The 18954-nt window shown below is 38.8% G+C and overlaps 1 protein-coding gene across 3 annotated transcripts in view; it reads left to right on the top strand.

The window, feature by feature from the left end:
- The window catches only part of LOC114252020 (uncharacterized), a 116854-nt gene that overhangs the window by 83248 nt on the left and 14652 nt on the right, over window positions 1-18954 (top strand). Inside the window, exon 1 of one of the 3 annotated variants that reach the window (XM_028186493.2) lies at window positions 190-319. The exons of the other annotated variants lie outside the window; for them this stretch is intronic. The gene's annotated coding sequence lies outside the window, so the exon portion shown is untranslated. Of the gene's footprint in view, window positions 1-189; window positions 320-18954 lie in introns of those variants that run through there. 3 annotated transcript variants of the gene reach the window in all.

The following is an 18954-nucleotide window of genomic DNA, read 5'->3' as shown; positions in this document are numbered from 1 at the left end:
CGCATATAAATCTGCAGCTCCAGCACGTACTTATCTGAAATGTATTCAATTCATCTGTTAATAAGGTCCAAAATAAGATCTTATTAGCCGTATAAGAAAAACGTCATAAAAAATCATGACCGAAATAGACCACTTTTCCGTAAACGATGTTAAAACTTCTAACTTCGTAAGCTTAGTATCGTGCACATCCAGTAGGGCTCAGGCCGTCGCTACGAGCGGACGTCCGTATCGATTCAACCTTTAAACCTTCCTCGGTTGTTCGCGTGTTCATAATATTACAATTTAAACGTGAAATTACAGGAACCGATCACAATCTCAGGTAAGAGAGAGTGTTTTTCTAAAATTTCTTTACTTAAGCAAGTATTTTAATTCTTTAATTACGGTGCGCGAAACTTTTATTAGTTAAGCTGTTTTTTTTGCCTGTAATTAATTGGTTTTTGTATGAAATGGAGTTTACAATTTTATTATTACTTTACTGTACAGTACTTTTGCGATATACATGCTTGCGATATAATTGCGTGTATGCATTAAACAAAATATCACGGGTTCGAGTCCTGGCTTCTACACTATATTTCCAGAGTCGATGTAACCAACTTGAAGTTTACTCAACATAGTGATTATCGTTAAAATAATGTATTCGCTAATTCAGTAATTGAATTTACCAAAAGAAGAAAAACTGAAAATATGTTATGCTCCGACAAGAAGCAACGTATCTGTTAGTGATCGGTCAATGTATGTATCGCGCTTTCGTGAAAAGCAATTATTGTGGCGGGCGTTAATAAGGCCTTCGATCTTAACACGTAATTAGTATTATTATACACGGAATATCTATAGATGTGTACTGTATATAACGTTAGGTATTTTTATGCGTTGAAGTAACTGAAAAAATATTACGAAGTAAATGCCAAAAAGTAATTTTTTTCGACTGTTTGAATGTTTGTTGAAATATTATGTAAAACGAATTTACAAAAAATCTATCCTGGACTTAATTTTATGGGATAATTTGTATTTAAAATTCTGTGATGTTAATTTATTGCTACACCTCAAAGTATTTATTCAGTAATTGATTTAGTAAAAATGTTCTTGACCAAAAAAAGAAAATCCAACAGTAGTAGATAATAATTTGTCGTCATATTTTTAGAATGCGGATCTATAGTCCAGAATCCTAAATAACCTTAGTTACTTTGGTCACTCTATTGACTATTTTTTAAGTCCGGGTCAATGGAAGGAAGCATAATATATTTCGGGTTTGGCCTTCAAGCACGGAATAGTTTTGTTCTTAATCCGTAGCATGTCGGCTGTTCCGACGAACATCACACTGATTATCGTAGCCTGAAAACAAAATGAACCACAAAAATAAGCAAAATAAAAAATAAAGGTATATAAGCAGTTCACCCAAACGAGGTTGTTTCAGTATCTAACCGTCCGCTCTGCATCCGAGGGCTACATCTCGTAGGCTAAAGGGTTACCGGTCGGTTTATCGACCAACTGGTAAATAATTTAGGATATTGAAAGGCAAAGAATGCCCGGAGGCTGTCATAAACAGGCTAGGCGAGGCTGGACGCCAACCAAAATTGCGATAGGCAACTCCTGTTGAATACATAAGGGAGCTTGTTTATTTAGAAGCGAGTGCTACCTCACCGGCATCTTCGGTCTGATGTAATACGTTTTTGTTTATTCTGATCTATTGCGTTTGGCTCTGATGTTTACGGAGTAGCATCATATTCGTTATTGAACTAGGGAGCTTGGTTTATAGGTTATCATTACACTGTGATGTACGAATACATCGGTGGTGCTGATAATTATATATTTATGAATAAATATAACAATTGAAACTTGAATTTATTTTGTCGTATCCGTGGGCTTTAATAACCTCTTATTAATACAATTCGGACTACTGGCGTTAGGACCTCTAATAAGTCCGCACGGGTAGGTACCACTATCCTGGCTATTTCTGTAGTTAAACAGTAATGCGTTTTGAGTTGAAGGGTGGGACAGCCATTGTAACTATACTGAGACCTTAGAACTCATATCTCAAGGTGGGTGGCGGCATTTACGTTGTAGTTGTCTATGGGCGCCGGTAACCACTTAACACCAGGTGGGCCGTGAACTCGTCCAACCAACTAAGCAATTTTTTTTTAGCAAAACATCATCTTTAATGTTAGGTCCAGTTGGTGCATTCAAAAATTACCGTCATGTAACTGAGCCGTAACTGGGCCGCAAGCGTGTCGGTATCTCGGTTAAACAACAATAATATTTAAGCCGTACTCTTTAAAGTAATACCTTTTTTATTTCAATGAGGCAATGCCCCGGTGGGAATCTTCGGAAATATACTATTCCCGGTGGTCATTGGTGAAAGTTTAAGGAAAAATAAAAAGTTTTGTTTGTTGTTAAATTTCTCGTGGGACCACAATAAATACGTTTAGATTGTTGTACAAAGCCGAACTCTTATAAAGTCTGACTTATAAAGACTGAAAGTATCACACACTGGGCTCTTTGAGACACACGACTCAAGATTTAACTACGTCGGTAAAAGTTTTGCTCAACTCTTCAGAACGGAACGCGCGATATATGTATATGGATATGGTACGCGGATAGGTATGCGGTATGTTGGCAATATCCCATAAAGTAGGGAATTGGAAAATGTAGTCTTCTTCAATAGTTGGTGGAATGCGCTATTTTTAATTTGAATCGGAATAATATGAACTTCAAACACATTATGACCGTTTTATCTTCTCTTAATATATTTATTAATAAAGGTAATCTAACTGTGCATATCCAGAAATGCAAATCCACTCATTTAATATTATATTCATCGATCATTCGAAGTATGTATCTATCTATATATATAAAAATGAATTGCTGTTCGTTAGTCTTGCTAAAACTCGAGAACGGCTGGACCGATTGGGCTAATTTTAGTCTTGAATGATTTGTGGAAGTCCAGAGAAGGTTTAAAAGGTAAAAGAAAAAATATGAAAATGCTCGGAATTAAATAAAAATTACAATTTTGTTTTTCCTTTGATGTGTCCCCGTCGGACGGATTCGTTTTCTTTGTTTTAAGTTTATTTTATACAAAAGTTTAGGTATTTTATGTATTGATTGAGGCACTACGAAGTCTGCCGGGTCAGCTAGTATATTATAAATTTTATTATTCCCTACATTTTATTAACGTAGCACAAAAACAAGGATATGCTTTTTACGAAGTTTCTTAAAGTCCATAATACCCAATTTAGTTAGAGAGTTGTCGGTCTATTGTCATATTAATGTCCGTGTGTATTGGAAAACGGTTCGATCTCTTGAGAGTTCAAACTATATTAGCTTGTTTATTTCAAATTCATAAAAAATATAGTTGTTTTGGCATTTCGTGCTCGTGGGAGCTCAGGACAGAGATGCTCTTGTAATTATGCTCGGGTTATTAACGGGGTAGGGAGGGGTCCCGTTTTAAGCCCTAGTGTGTTTGCCAACATAAAGGTTCGTATAGGAATGGTTGGGTCGCTCGATGGACTCGTATCGAGTGATACCAATTCATAAATTAAACGAATGACTTACTGATGGTAGGCCGTCTTGTGAGTCTGCACGAGCGAGTACTACCACCCTGCCTATTTCTGTCGTGAAAGCTTGGCGTGAAGGCAATGCGTTTTGATTTAAATGTTGGGGCAGTTAGAATTGTAATTTAAAACTAAGATTTAGAACTCATGTCTCAAAGTGGGTTGCAGCATTTACGTTGTTGATGACTATATTTTTTTCTTTTCTTAGATGGGTGGACGAGTTCACAGCCCACCTGGTCTTAAGTGGTTACTGGAGCCCATAGAAATCTACAACCGTAAATGTGCCACCCACCTTGAGATATAAGTTCTAAGTTCTCAGTATAGTTACAACGGCTGCTCTACCCTTGAAACCGAAACGCATTACTGCTTCACGGTAGAAATAGACAGGGCGGTGGTACCCATCCGTGCGGACTCACAAGAGGTCCTACCACCAGTAATTACGCAAATTGTAATTTTGCGGGTTTGATTTTTATCACACGATGTTATTCCTTCACCGTGGAAGTCAGTCGTGGTGAACATTTGTTGAGTACGTATTTCATTACAAAAATTGGTACCTAAGATTCGAACAACACCAGTGCATTCGAACACGAGTGCACCGGACTATCGTAACTATTTAATGTCAGGTAAGCTGTGAGCTTGCCCATCTAAGTAAAAGGAAAAAAAGCAAAACTAACTAGCAGATTTTTTATGAGTAGATTCTGGATGTACCCCATTGATAGGTGTCTTCGGTTAATTTTATATTCATGACTATTTCTACCAGTCCTGAGGTTTTTTAGAAAAGTCGTTATTACAACACCGTTGACTTCTCTTGGAGATGGTCTACGGACATTAAGTGCTTAGCGGACACTTAATATTAGGCTAGCCACTAGCATGTCTGCCCGTGCAATAGAAAAAAACATGTAAAATATGTTTAATTAAAACTGTATAATTAGAATTTTAACGACTTTACCACGAGCCCAGTTCAGAAGAATATAAATTAAAATTATCAAATTGTTACTCGTAAAACCTCGAAAATGTATTAATGCAAAGATTTACGCATGCCATAAATTATATCATGTAATTGGGCGTTTTTGTAACTGCGGCACTTGTTAGCGCCGTTCATTCCCTACGCCTTGTTCTCGTAAAATTTTATATTGTATTGCAGCTGTATTGTAATAGGGCTGTCGAGTTGCTGACAAGATTTTTTTTAAATGTCGTCGACAGGTGAGCTTACAGCCCATCCGAGTCTGAGTGCTGCCCGTTGCTCAGACACGTCAGCAATGTTAGGGACATTACTGGTGGTAGGACCTTTTGTGAGTCCGCACGGGTAGGTACCAGCAACCTGTCTATTTCTGCCGTAAAGCAGTGATGCGTTTCGGTTTGAAGGGTGGAACAGCCGTTGTAACTATACTGATACCTTAGAACTCATATCTCAAATGGGTGGCGGCATATATGTCGTAGATGTCTATGGGCTAACCACTTAATACCAGGTGGGCTGTGAGCTCGTTCACCGAACTATGCAATAAAAAAAACATTGCCAGTCTATTGGTTATCGCTAAAAACTGTTTTCAAACTTTTTATTATAATTTTTAATGCATCTATGTATCGTTCCAAATGTATATATAGCTAATTTTAGATCTGGAGTACATGAAAAAATACATTGTAAGGTATTAAAGAGAAACTTAGAGGTTCTAAATTGACTAAAATGAATGAACTCTACTCGGTAGCAGATGGTGTGGTGGTCAATAGGAGCTCCCGGGACTGTTTTTGCCCACGCCTGCAGGGAGCATTCTTCGCTTGTGTCGTTTCATGCTTTACTGATATATTCTTGTAAAGTGCTCAGTTGGTCAAATGAACTAACGTTGCGTGTTTTGAACTTGTTATTCGCTTATCACTACGCTATGAAGTAAGTTTAATACAACAATTTAAAAATTTAATGATTATTGGTTACCTATGGACATTTACAATTATCGAACCTTGTCCCTCATCTCACATGCAAGCAAAATCTTGCTTCACATCCTCAACAACCGCATCCGTTACTACCTTGATTGGCAAATTCCGCAAGAGCAAGCGGGTTTCGTAAAGGGGAAGGGTACTCGTGCACAGATTCTCAACATCAGGCAGATTGTTGAGAAAGCATATGAGTTTGATACGCCAGTGATAATGTGTTTCGTCGACTATAGCAAGGCGTTCGACTGTGTCAACTGAAGTTGTTTATGGAAGGTTCTACAAGAACTTGGGGTACCAAATCATCTCATCGCCTTACTTCGCAACTTGTATGGCTCAAGTCAAGCAGTCATAAGAGTCGATAGAACAACCTCGAAACCTTTTAAATTTCACAAAGGAGTACGCCAAGGTTGTATTTTATCGCCCATTCTTTTCAACGCCTATGGAGAGCACATAATGAGACGGACCTGAGAGAATTGGGATGGTGGCATTACAGTTGGTGGCGTGAAAATCACCAACCTCCGATACGCCGATGACACTACTCTTCTTGCAGCGAATGAGTCGGAAATGGTTGCGCTTCTAGACCGAATGGAGCGGATAAGCAAGGAGATGGGACTTTCCATAAACAGGTCCAAAACCAAAGTCATGGTGGTGGATAGATCTGAAAAATTGGAACTCACTGGCGCATTAGACCTAGAAATAGTGGACAATTTTAACTACCTGGGTTCCAACATTAGTAACAATGGCTCGTGCGAGAAGGAAGTGCGCCGGAGAATTGGTATGGCTAAGAGTGCCACGACTCAGCTCGGAAAAATCTGGAGAGATCGCAACATATCTGTAAAGACCAAAACAAAACTGGTACGGACTCTAGTTTTCTCGATTTTTTCGTATGGCGCTGAGACCTGGTCACTGAAATCTGCAGACCGCAGACGCATTGACGCCTTTGAGATGTGGTGCTGGAGAAAGATGCTGCGTATTCCGTGGACAGCATTTCGGACCAACGCATCAATCTTGCAAGAACTCAAAATCTCCTCGCGGTTGTCATCCGAGTGTCTTCGAGTCCTTGTGTCATCCTTGAATACTTTGGTCACATCGCACGGAAGGATGGTAGCAATCTCGAGAGGTCATCGTGACAGGTAAGGTAGATGGGAAAAGACCTCGGGGGCGCAGCCCAATACGTTGGTCCGACCAGATCCGCACCGCTCTTGATTCCACGTTTCACAACGCCCTCCACACCGCCAGAGACAAGAATGGATGGAGAAAGATCGTACGTGCGAAGGTGATACAAAAGGGTGGTCACGACCCTCAGCAATGAGGAATACGACGTAAGGAGGAGGAGGTTACCTACGTTTGTTGTTTATCTGTAGGTCACTCAATCGCAGGAAGCCTGAACTGATTCGACAAGTTATTAGTACGTGTGGCCGGCAGCTCCTTGAAGCGAAGTTTTATTTGAAGTTCATAGGGCGTCTGACCCTCTATGAAGTTATAAACCTATCTAAAAGCAACTCGGTTTTTAGTTGACGCGTGAGTCAGCCCTACGGCTGGTGTTTCTAGTAGAATTAACTCATAAAATTTGTATCGTTGGCTAATGAGGCGGGTAGTTATTTTATACCAGTAAGAGGCCTGTGGCGCCCAAATACTTCAAAGCTCAATTAGCAACCGACATGAAATCGCAAGTAAAGCATTTTGACTGGTGTAGATGTGTTAAAATAGAATTCAAGGCAATTAATAATTTTATAAGTGTAAATGAGTTAGTGAGCTCACGGCTTTTCTGATGTTAAGCGATTGCCAATTGTGAGGCCATAAACCTAGGTTAGGTTACAATTGCTTGTAAATCTGATACTCAACACTTATGATAGCTTCGTGGTAGAAATAATAGTGTTATTGAACTGTAAATAATGTATCATAAGGCTTTTTTTGGTCAGGAGGAAATCGTCGGATTTCCGCCCTCCACTGGGGATGGAGGGCGGGGCATGTCGGAGTCGAATTGACTAAAACCTCCTGCCGCTCAACCCACGTCCGAACCTCGCCAGAGACAGAACTCATGAAAAGGCAAAGGGGGGAAAGTGTAGTGCTTAGTGCGGAGCACATCTCTCCCATCACCCTCCCTCTCGGGACGCCGGACCGGCGGTCGTCGGCGCCACGACCATCAGCCCTCTCGGTCGGCAGGCTATCCGGAGCCCGCCTAGATGGGGTTATCCTACGGAATACCCCGCTGGGTCAGAACCAGCGTGGCTCGAGGATACGCAGCCTTCCATCACCCGGATGCTCTTGCGAAAAACACGTGCAGAGCAGCCTGCACGTCGTCTTCTTAGGCCCCCCTCGCCGGTCCCCAGACCTAAAGGCTGGTTTAGAATATGCAGGAGCCATTATTCCTATGTCCAGCAGTGGGCAGATAAAGGCTGATGATGATGATGATGATGATTATTTTAACACACATTACAGTTAGAACTCATCACGGAACTCCCGCTTATCACCAAGCGAGCGGGTACTTCAAACAGGCAGACTAGCGATTACTTAGATAAACATAAAAAACTGTAGCATGTCCTTACATGCGTGTCAGTGGAACATTTACATTGTACGGCTGTATTGTGTGACGTCACGACATAGCGTCGACCGCCCCTACTGCTTGTCGACATGAAGTTACACAGCGAACATTGTTTTTAATTGAACATTACTTTGATAGAGTGACGGTCAAATTGTGAAATTTAGTTTTCGACTTTTCTTTTTGACCCGCTTTCATTAGCTTGTCCTGTACAGTTACTGGTCATGGGACGTTTACTGGTGGTAAGACGTCTTGTGACGCACGGGTAGGTACTACCACCCCGCCTATTTCTGCCGTGAAGCAATAATACGTTTCGATTTTAAGGCCGTTATACTGTAACAACTGAGACCTTAGAACTCGAGGTGGGTGGTGGCATTTACATTGTAGACGTCTATAGGCTCCGGTAACCACTTAACATTACATGGGCCGTGAGCTCGTTCAGATATCTAAGCAGTAAAAAAAAATGTAGCGTCCGATAAACTTAATCATTTGCACACGCGGCAAGGATCGATCAAAATTCCTTTTTTCGGCCTAAATCAGAAGATCACCAGAGAAAATTTTAATTCGGTATTTCAATTTGAGACTATAATTTTATTATCGGTTAATATGTGCGGTATTTTCGTTCCACGCCCGGGTAAATAACTCGGATGCCGCGACCGAGAGGTCAGACCAGACGGGAGTCGCATACCCGCGCCTCCCGATCATTAAAACATCAAATACCGGAGATCCTCTGGCCTCAAGCCACCACAGAAGTCGGGGAAGCTTAAACGACGGAAGGAAAGATCTTCGTCCAAGCGGGTAATATTGCTCGGTAGACCGACGATCCAAAATGTTGTTGTTCGGAACTTGTATATATGCAAGCTTATCTTGAAAATGTCGTAAGCGAGATTCAGGAATCTGTCAAATATCTTGCGTTGTATGATGGCTACCCGCTACAGAAGTATTAAAGTGTCAGTAAATGTATGAAAGACTATGTAAAACATGAAATTTACCTATGAACTGTGTGAGCGACACACCTGCCAATCCATAAGCGCTTTAAAGTCTAACGACCCAACGTCTATATTAGAACTAGTGTTTATTTTCAGGACCTCGGAGTGTCCGTCCACAAATTTACGATGCAAAACAAATCATACCGTGTGACGGGTAATTAAAGTTGAATATTCATGAACCGAGGTCGTCAAATAGAATGGTTTATTATTGATAACTATAATTACTCGACGTATACCAATTTATGCACTAGGTCATGTGGTGGTTTTATGGTATTCGGAAGGTGATTTTAATAAAAAGATACAACAGATGTGTATCCTGGGATCTCTAGCGAGCTGGAGAGTTGAGGCCAAATATCTTAATATATAAATAAATCAAGTCGAATTTGATTAAACTATTCATGTGCAGACAGTGGCACGAGGTATCGAAGAATAAGAAGAGGGCTTGAGATAGATCGGAAGACGAGCTCACGGCTCAACCGGTGTTAAACTACAATGTGGATCCACCGCCGCTTTGAAATCTAATTGTCTTAATTTCTTTGTAATCTGGTTAAAGGAGGATCTACAATTGAGTGGTTGTTTTAGTAACGAGAAAGTTTGTAAGTGTTAATAACGCGATATAGTATTTGGCAGAATTCTTCTATTCTACTACTCTGACAAGAAATTACCAGGAAAAGATCAATGAGTCATTCAAATTTATTTTATCACCTCCAAAGTATGCTCTTTCAGAAACAATACACAGACGCTAACGAATAATCCAATCGTCAAAACATTTTTAAATGCTTTTTCCGGAATTGAGTTTATTTCTATTCGCGAATTCTCCTTTGTCATCTTGAAATGAAAATGAGTGCTGCGATTCGAGTTTAGGATAAAGAAAGAAGTCGGATGAAGAAGCCATTTCTGGTGAATAAGGTGGTTGCTTGATGGTCTTTGTTGAGTTTTTGGTTCGTTTGTTCACAATGATGGCCATGTGCGACTCAAAAAAAAAAAACACCGTTTGATCTTCTGATAAGAATTCCGAGTGCACAACAAGGTCAAGGAAAACAGTAAAGAGATTATTTAAAATGGCGCAGATCGACTCGTGAGAAATAGAAAGTTCGGCGACCATCTCTCAAAAACTTGAGGAGGATTTTCAGTGACTTTTTTCTTCATTTTTGCGATGTTAACTTCAGATCTTTTCATCGCATCTCTAACTCCATCATCATTTTGATAAAATCGATTCACCGTAAGTCTTCTGTAACAATTTCACTAACTGCGTGCACGAAATTCTATTGGTGATACAACATTTAAGACAAACTCTTTGTTCAATGATAACTAAAACAGCAAAATATTTAATTTTAGTAGCAGATGAAACTCAAACTCTGCGTCAAAATGGAAAATAGTTATGCCAATTTAACAACAACAATAAAAAATTTAGTTTCGAAATTTAATAAATTATCCATTCCCGATACTTTTTTGACTGTTCATGTCGTTTTTACTATCGCACCGCCCGCTACCGAAACAGAATTAATTCCTCCATACTATCTGAAACCCCTGCATTTATCCAAACTGCATTTCCAAAAAACTTTTTTGCTTACTTATTTACCATCCGAATTTGAAATGAACTCGCCTCCACGGTGTTTCTCGAGCGCTGTGAAATAATTTTCTTCAAACGATGCTTAAGGCGAGTCTTCACTAGTAGATAGCGGCATTGATGTGCTCTTGTCATTTCTAAGTCCATCACTGACGATGTCTACTTACTATCAGTGTCAGGTCGTTTGCTCAATTGAATATTACGGCTGTAAAAACCGCTATAAAAATCGGTTTAACAAATATCTGATTCTGAAAAATAATGTCCCCAAAAATTCCCTAAAAGTTAATTTCCAAATCGTTTCCTTTCCGAAAAAGAAAAAAAACCAAACTCACCAAAATTATGCGTTCAGGAACAAATTCGAAGGTTTGTAAATATTAAGTAACAATCGGTTTGTCCGTGGCATTGTTACTCGATTCCGTCTACGTCGCAAATTTAAACCCCTCCAAGGGAATACCCATTTTCTGAAGTTGTTTGCCGCTGTTATGACGGCCTTGGAGGTTTTCTTGCTGGGTTTTATGTTTTCTATAGATTTACTACTCACTTCGACAGGCCAGTATTTACGTGACCCTTGTGCAGGTCTCGATGTGATCATAAATGGTGAGTACGTTTACGATTAAAATATGAATGATTTTTTCATGATTTGGTTCATGGTGAGTTCTTTACTTTTTGTCATTTTTCCAATCGTTGGGGTTGGCATAAGTAAGTAAGAAGCAAGTATCCACGTTCTAGTTTGATTTGGCTATGACCAGTTTGCTTGAGATAAGCGGTATGGTAATAACACTTTATAGTGAGGTAAAACTTCGAAGTCAATCAAATAGCACCGTGTTCATCCGGGAGAGATCACGAATACTGGAGACGTTGGAAAATGGGAAACACACTCAACAAACGCTAGTTTAAAACATAAAACGCTATGTCATCAAAACTAGCGTTCAATATTTTTTTTTCAACAAACATAACTGATTTTTCCTGTAGTATATTTGCGATCAACTTACGGAATATAAGTAGTTAAACTGACACAGTCGACTGGCGCGGCGTTACAACTCTGTTTATAGAATAATTAGCGCTGATAGATCTCAATCATTCATGCCGCTATATCCATTGTTTGTGATCAAATCACAAAAAGGAGCGATTGAAATGGTATTCAATATTGCATTTTCAAAAATCGGGAAAATGTACATTAATTCGAACTGAGGTTTCACGTTTCAAGACAGAAGCATTTTTCCTTTTTTATTATTGCTTGTTGACCGACCAGTATACGGCCCACTTGATGGTAAATGGTTACCGTCGCTCGTGGACGACAGCAATCTCAGGGGCACAGCCAAGTCGCTGCCTACCATTGAGTGCTCTCCGTAAGCCTTGTTAGAAGGACATGTCATTGCGTTCATTTCGAATTACCTATTTATTCGAATATGAAGAACCTTGGAGCGTACTTGTATGCACAAGTATTCACACATTGTGTGACGCCTACGTCATCTCACCTGAAATTTTTGAACAGCCAGTATTATTGGCAATTATGCGTGTTGTGTTTATTTATATTCACCCAGTGTGCTTCGTGAAATTGAACGGTCAAGTTCAAGAAGTAGAAGTCAGAAGATTCGCCATTGTTAATCTTGACTAATCACTGCAAGTGGCTGAAGGTTAGTATAACGAGCCATTTCAAGCTATAGGGCATAGGCTTCCAGATGAACTAGCAAGCTTGTTTAGTTTTATATCTTAATAAAAAAATATTGTCTAATTTATAATAGAGGGATAATCCATTGTGTGCCTACAGCGCTGGGTTCATGGATATTTCGTGTAAACGTTGTCCACTGGGACTGTGGATAAATAACACACACGGAACACGTAGCGTGCTACTAATGACACATTTTAATTATTAATGAACCCTCATTTAATAAACCAGCGTTACGCACTGCAGCGTGTCAGCTGTGGAAACAATTAACTGTTTAACCTATGATAAACCGGAATAAATAGACCTACAGCACGCACTCGGTGACTGACACGCGAGATAACAGAATATGAAGAAGCAGTATGTCAACGTTGTGATTAGTATGAGATACGAGGATACATACAAAATTAAAACTACTTTCGCGGTCTAATCACGCGTTTATTATTGTCATTATATTATTATTTCCGGGGTTTTAAGTAGTTTATATACGTCCACCAAATAAGAGATTGATAATTTTTTTTATAGGTCTTGTAGGCAGACGAGCATACGGCCCAGCTGATGGTTACCGTCGCCCATGGACTTCAGCAATGCCAGGGGCAGAGCCAAGCCGCTGCCTACCCGTGCGTATAAATGCGGGACTAAGCTTTTAAAGTTTTTTAAATTATAACTTTGACTCACTTTTTTCTCTATCTATTCTTGTGACCTCGTGGGGTCATCCTACCTGGTGATGGTGATAACATTAGCCCTAGCAAGAGCAGTGCCTCGCAGAATCACCCACCAGATCGGAAACGCGATCCACTGAGAGGATCCAGCGAGAAACTCAGTGGGCTGTGTCTGAGGGTTAATTTACTCGCCGAACCTGCAAGCGACGGGTTCGACGAGAATGATGACAATATGACTCGCGAAAACCGAAGAAAACACTACAAGTGATAGATACTCCATGTGATAGAATACAATGATGTAACAGGATCAGATGTCTATCACACTGAGACAACTTGTAGTTTGACGTAGAATACGCGTCGTAATTTCATTGTTCAAATAACGGATTTTTTGCCAAACCGATTTCAAGAATGCTTCTTAAATGGATATGAAAACTGTACAATCCATTTTTTTCAACATGCAAAAGTGCAAAACTTATTTATCGACTACAAATTTTCATGCACATTGTTGTATTGAATGCGCTGATTTTTTACTAGGTCAGGCACGTGTCATGTCTAGTAATAATTGTAATCATTATTAACATGAACCATTTGCTTGTAGCGTTGTGTTTAGATATTTATGTAGCTCATGTTTTAGTTATACCTTTTATGCTTGAATAGCATTGTTGGCAGCGGGGTCTGCTTAAAAATTAGCTAAGTCTTACATTTTAGGAGTACTTTGGGAACCAATAGTTTGAAAGAGAGCCTATATCTGAGCCATTAATGGGATCAATGAAGTCCTGTAACTGCAACAGGCTGCCCTATAGGAAATGCTAATAATCATTATTTAATTAATTTCATTCAATTCATTATTTTATTAGTATTCATTTTGGTACCTCAGTAGTCAGACGTAAGAGTAGAATATGTTAAATTAAATTTTGTATGAGTGTCGGATTTTATTTACCATATTATGCATGCTAAAAATGCTGAACTTTGTCTTGAACAGTCGTCTTACCAAATATCCCTATCTCGCGTCGGAAGTTCCACTCAGATATTTCACACATTATTATGGGCGGGCAGTCGGCTAAAGTCATTCCGAGGGTTTTATAGCCGTATAAGTATTTTTTTCAGTAGCATGATGTGTTTATGGAAGTTTCTTTTTATTTAGTTATTTGTTCGCGTTCGTCTAAACATTTAGAATTCAGGCTGCTTTGTGATCCGGTCGCATTTGAAGTATTGAAAACTTTTTACCTTACTATGAAAAGATTGTCGTCGAGAATTTTTTTTAAGTTTAATTTGTGGTTGTGTTTATAAGCTATGTTATAAATACTTATGTCATCGGGCCCATTATTAGTCTTGCGTGAACGATGCTGTGATCCATGACGTGTGCTTATTGTTCGAAATGAGCAAATAATTATGATTGCGTTCCACGTGTTATTATGTGGGTGTGTCATCTGTATACACTGGTTGACTGATCTTGAAGTTGTCGTGGCCTAAAGGATAAGACGTCCGGTGCATTCGTATGTAGCGATGCACCGGTGTTCGAATCCCGCAGGCGGGTACCAATTTTTATAATGAAATACGTACTTAACAAGTGTTCACGATTGACTTCCACGGTGAAGGAATAACATCGTGTAATAAAATCGACCCGCAAAATTATAATTTGCGTAATTACTGGTGGTAGGACCTCTTATGAGCCTGCGCGGGTACTAAGAACTATATCTCATGGTGGGTGGCGGCATATACATTGTATATGTCTGTGAGCTCCAGTAACCACTTAATACCAGGTGGGCTGTGAGATCGTCCTTTCACCTAAGACATAAAAAAAAATTATAAAGCAATACATAACGCAATTATGAACAAAAGTAAACCTAAAATAAAATAAAATGTTTCATGAGAAAATATATACAAAATAAAAAAAAAATATTCGTGAAATTAAATTCGCTGATTCATTACAAAATTAATAAAATAACCGCAGGCGCTCTCAATATATATGGTTGCAAAAAAAAATCTGAATATAAATTGATATTGTACAAATCCATTTGGGAGATAAAATATTTTCCCACTAACGTGATGCTACTGTTCATCTTGATTGATGGAAAATGTTTGTGTTAACATGTTTCAGTTGGTAGCATCGAAGTGGTAGATGTGAACTACTTTTGAAATGAGCAAGTTTGCATTATTTCCAAATCGATTTAGTTAGGATCCCTCCTCCGAAGCAAGCAGTCTCATGACAAGGTTTTCATCAAATCTTAAACTACATGAAAAACCCTTTAACAGTTTATATTGGAAAACGCGTGTTTAATGTATGTATTAATCTATGAATTAAATCTATATATAAAAAAAAGGTGTGTGGTGTCGTGGGACACCGGATAGGAACGAAGTTCCTTATTATAAAAATATTAATTTTAAGTTCTATTCAAGGTATCAAGAAAATAAAACTGGAGATTTCGCAACAAACGGTCATTCGGTAACGTGCGAACTTATTGTGGTACACTTCATTCACGGCTGTTTGCATAAGAGTTAGTGTATTGCGCAAACGAACGCTCTGAGATCGTGGTCCATGAATGATAAAAAATATGTTATTTTTTGTACATCATTACAACGTTAAGTCGTACACTGTGTGCATTACTAATAAAAATCTTACGTTACGGACGTTTTTTCCCGGTTACCCCCTCCGCATCGTCTCATAAGGAACTTCGTTCCAAAAATAAATAAATCTTAAATCTTTAATGGTAAATTAATGTAATAATTTTTCCCGGTTTTGTTGGTTATGATATTAGGTCAAATTAATAAAATTATTATATTATTTTCATCTGTTGTTGATACGTGTGCATATTTTAAAGTTGATCGGGAGTCTTGAAGTTTTTGCAAATTAAATTGCAAAATTCCGTTTACATAGATAAATAGATACAGACACATCAAGTTAATAAACGAGTGCTAATGAAATTAACTCTCAAAAGCTCTCGCAAAAGTGGTAAACGGAAAGTTAATATTATTTTAAGTATATTTGTTCAGCGCAGTGCCGAAGTTACTGAAAAATAAAAAGTTGCAGGTAAAATTAAGTTCAGTTTTAGGTATCCAGATAATTGACATCAGAAGCTAGTCCGGATAACATAGTGGAAGTAGGGCTTTTTAGTAGCGTCTTCTGTTTAGCATTGTTTATGGTTTTAAGTAAAATGTGTTATAGATTTTAGCATGTAACGACATCTCGTCCCCTAAAAAAGATAGAGGAAATACTGATAATCTCTGATGAGAGAAAAGGGCCGAAAAATTATGCTTTGGAGAATTATTTTATACAGTCTGCAGTTTGTAATCAGCTGTCGCTCGGAGTCATTGCTCTCGTGATGTGGATGGGTGGTGTCCTTCGGCCGTTGCTTATTTAGTTCAGCAAAAAATATTGTTTTCCGCTTTCCCTAAAGAAGACCTTACTACTCTTTGCCAATACGCTTTAAAACCAGTGACATCCGATTTTAATTTATCTCTGATAATACATCCCATTAGATGTGTATTATACAAATAATAAAGTACATATTTTAGAATAAATTGAACTTCGTTAAGGGAGCAACGATTAAGAACGTTTTACGAGCCAACTCAGAGCTTAATGACTTAGAATCTCTAGGCCCCGGGGTGTTAGCGTAAATGCTACGTGTTCAACTAAAACTTATGAGGTGAACTAATGAAACGAACGAATTATTGATGAAAGTAACAGAAAAAAGTAGTTAGTGAGAGTAGCAGATTAAAAATACACCACCAGTATTTGATTGAAACTGAAACATCAGCTAACAAATCGATGTATCAATTAACATCAGCCCGATAAAGTCGTGGATAAATTGAGCTCCGGCGTCCACTAATGAACCCATTGTAGTCGCACGTTCAGGTTTTTGGCGCGCAATTAACGTGGAACCGACTCGTGTGGTCAGCTACTATAGCTCCCACCGCTGGGCCGGCCGCGACGGCGACGGCTCAACGTCTGACGTACTGCCGTCGATATAGAGACGAGTGTGTAATTGAGTTTTTTTTTTCTTGCTTAGTTGGTTGGACGAGCTCACAGCCCATCTGGTGTTACGTGGTTACTGGAGCCCATAGACATTTACAACGTAAATGCGCCACCCACCTTGAGATATAAGTTCTAAGATCTCAGTATAGCTACATCGGCTGCCCCACCCTTCAGACCGAAACGCATTACTGCTTCACGGCAGAAATAGGCAGGGCGGTGGTACCTACCCGCGTAGATTCACAAGACGTCCTACCACCAGTGATTTGTCTATAAGTAAAAGTGTTGTGGGTATTATCTATGACGTTACAAGAAGGGGTAGCGTGAATGAGGAAATTTAATTTAAGAATTTGTCAGTACAGTTCAATACGTGCGCAGTTTTTGTTTTCTGAACTTTAACAGCGAGCTCACTCCGTTTGCTCATCACAAACGGTGGACCCCAGAATGTGATTAATGTTGTTTGAAAATAATATTGACGTCTTAACGCGACCGTTTTTCAGCAGAAATGTGGAGGGCCCTACTTGTTTGTGAGCTGAGAGTGAGCTTCAACTAACGCCATCCCCCACGGATACCTGTTTACTCTACACTATATTTCAGATTTAATTTCATTATACATTGTTCTTCCTACTAGCTGACCTGTCGCACTTCGTAGCGCCTAATAGTCAATGAATGTCGTGTTACAGATTAGCTGAACTAAATATCACATTGCCATCAAGGCAACACAATCCAGGCGCATCGTAGCTTGATATTTTCCTTAGTTTACACAAAATAAATTTCCAAACGGACACATATATATTTGACAACCAATATATATCTGCCAATATTTTTTCATTACAGAAAATTTTCTAATCTCTAAAAATCTAAAGTACGCCATTATCCTAACATTGTTGATAAATGTCGTCGATTCGAAACCATTAATTTAAGAACGTTCTTTAATTTGGGGGGAGAGTTTATCGTATCGACGGGATGAACATTAAATGTTTGACAGCTACGAAACCCATGAACATTTTGTATGGGAAAATGATTTATCTTTTATTTTATTTTTTTGTAAATTTTTACAATTCGGGACACAGGCAAATAAAAAAAATCAAAAATCATGTAAATTGGTCAAGCCGTTTTCGAGTTATAAGTGCATCGCTCTGACGTTAAGTGGCTACCGACGTCTACACCACATCGTGCACCTCATCACCTATATAAATACAGACTTTAGGTTGAAGACTCTATTACATTAAAATAATAGTTGCCTACCAGTTGATCATAGCAGTTACAGAGCAGACCGTGTTGCCAACAGTGCGAGCATCAGTACAAGTGTTCTCTTCGAGCATTGTTCACGCCACGTTGGAACATTTCCTCCTTTATTGCAAACACATTGGCCAAATTTCTGTCTAAACTTTGGTTCTTCGAGCGATCACGAGACTCGTTATTCCAGTACCCACATAAATGAACTAAAATAACAGTGAAACCGCATTATGCAGTTCTGCAGCGTTCCTATTTTAAAGCTCACCGATATAAAAAGCTTTTTAACTCAGTTGCGGGAACACCGACATACGGCGTCGTGTCATTTGTTTGGAAACTTTTTAGATTTTCCAGTGTATTGCTTATTTTTTATTACATTAAAAAGTTTATGTTCTGCTGGATTGTTTTTTGTGGTTTAAATCTATAGTGCTTTCAAACTATTTTGCAATTATTTCAGTAGCAATATGCAAATGATTTTGTTGATATGCATCCTCTGTCTCAGTCATTAACAGTGCGAGTATATTGCTAACAGACTGTCAGCCGTGAATACTCTTGAGTGCTCATCTCTCATAATTTGAAAAAGAGAAGGAAACGGCGCTCTTTGAATTAATATAACTCTAGACTGAAAATAATACAATATAAATACTAAAAGCTTCTTACAAAGTTCCTTGTAAATAACGAACGTACAAAGCGTATAGCTCACAATGTAAAGCTTGTTATCTTCGTACAAAACGGTGTAACGTTACAACTAGTGGTAATCTTCATTTCATCCACCATGCACCTTCTTGAGGCTAGCTTCATGAAATATTACTCTTGTTTACACATGCTACTTTGATCTT

Source organism: Bombyx mandarina, chromosome 18 (genome assembly GCF_030267445.1).
Source record: "Bombyx mandarina strain Sakado chromosome 18, ASM3026744v2".
Lineage (NCBI taxonomy): Eukaryota > Metazoa > Arthropoda > Insecta > Lepidoptera > Bombycidae > Bombyx > Bombyx mandarina.
This window is presented reverse-complemented; position numbering and strand designations above follow the sequence as displayed.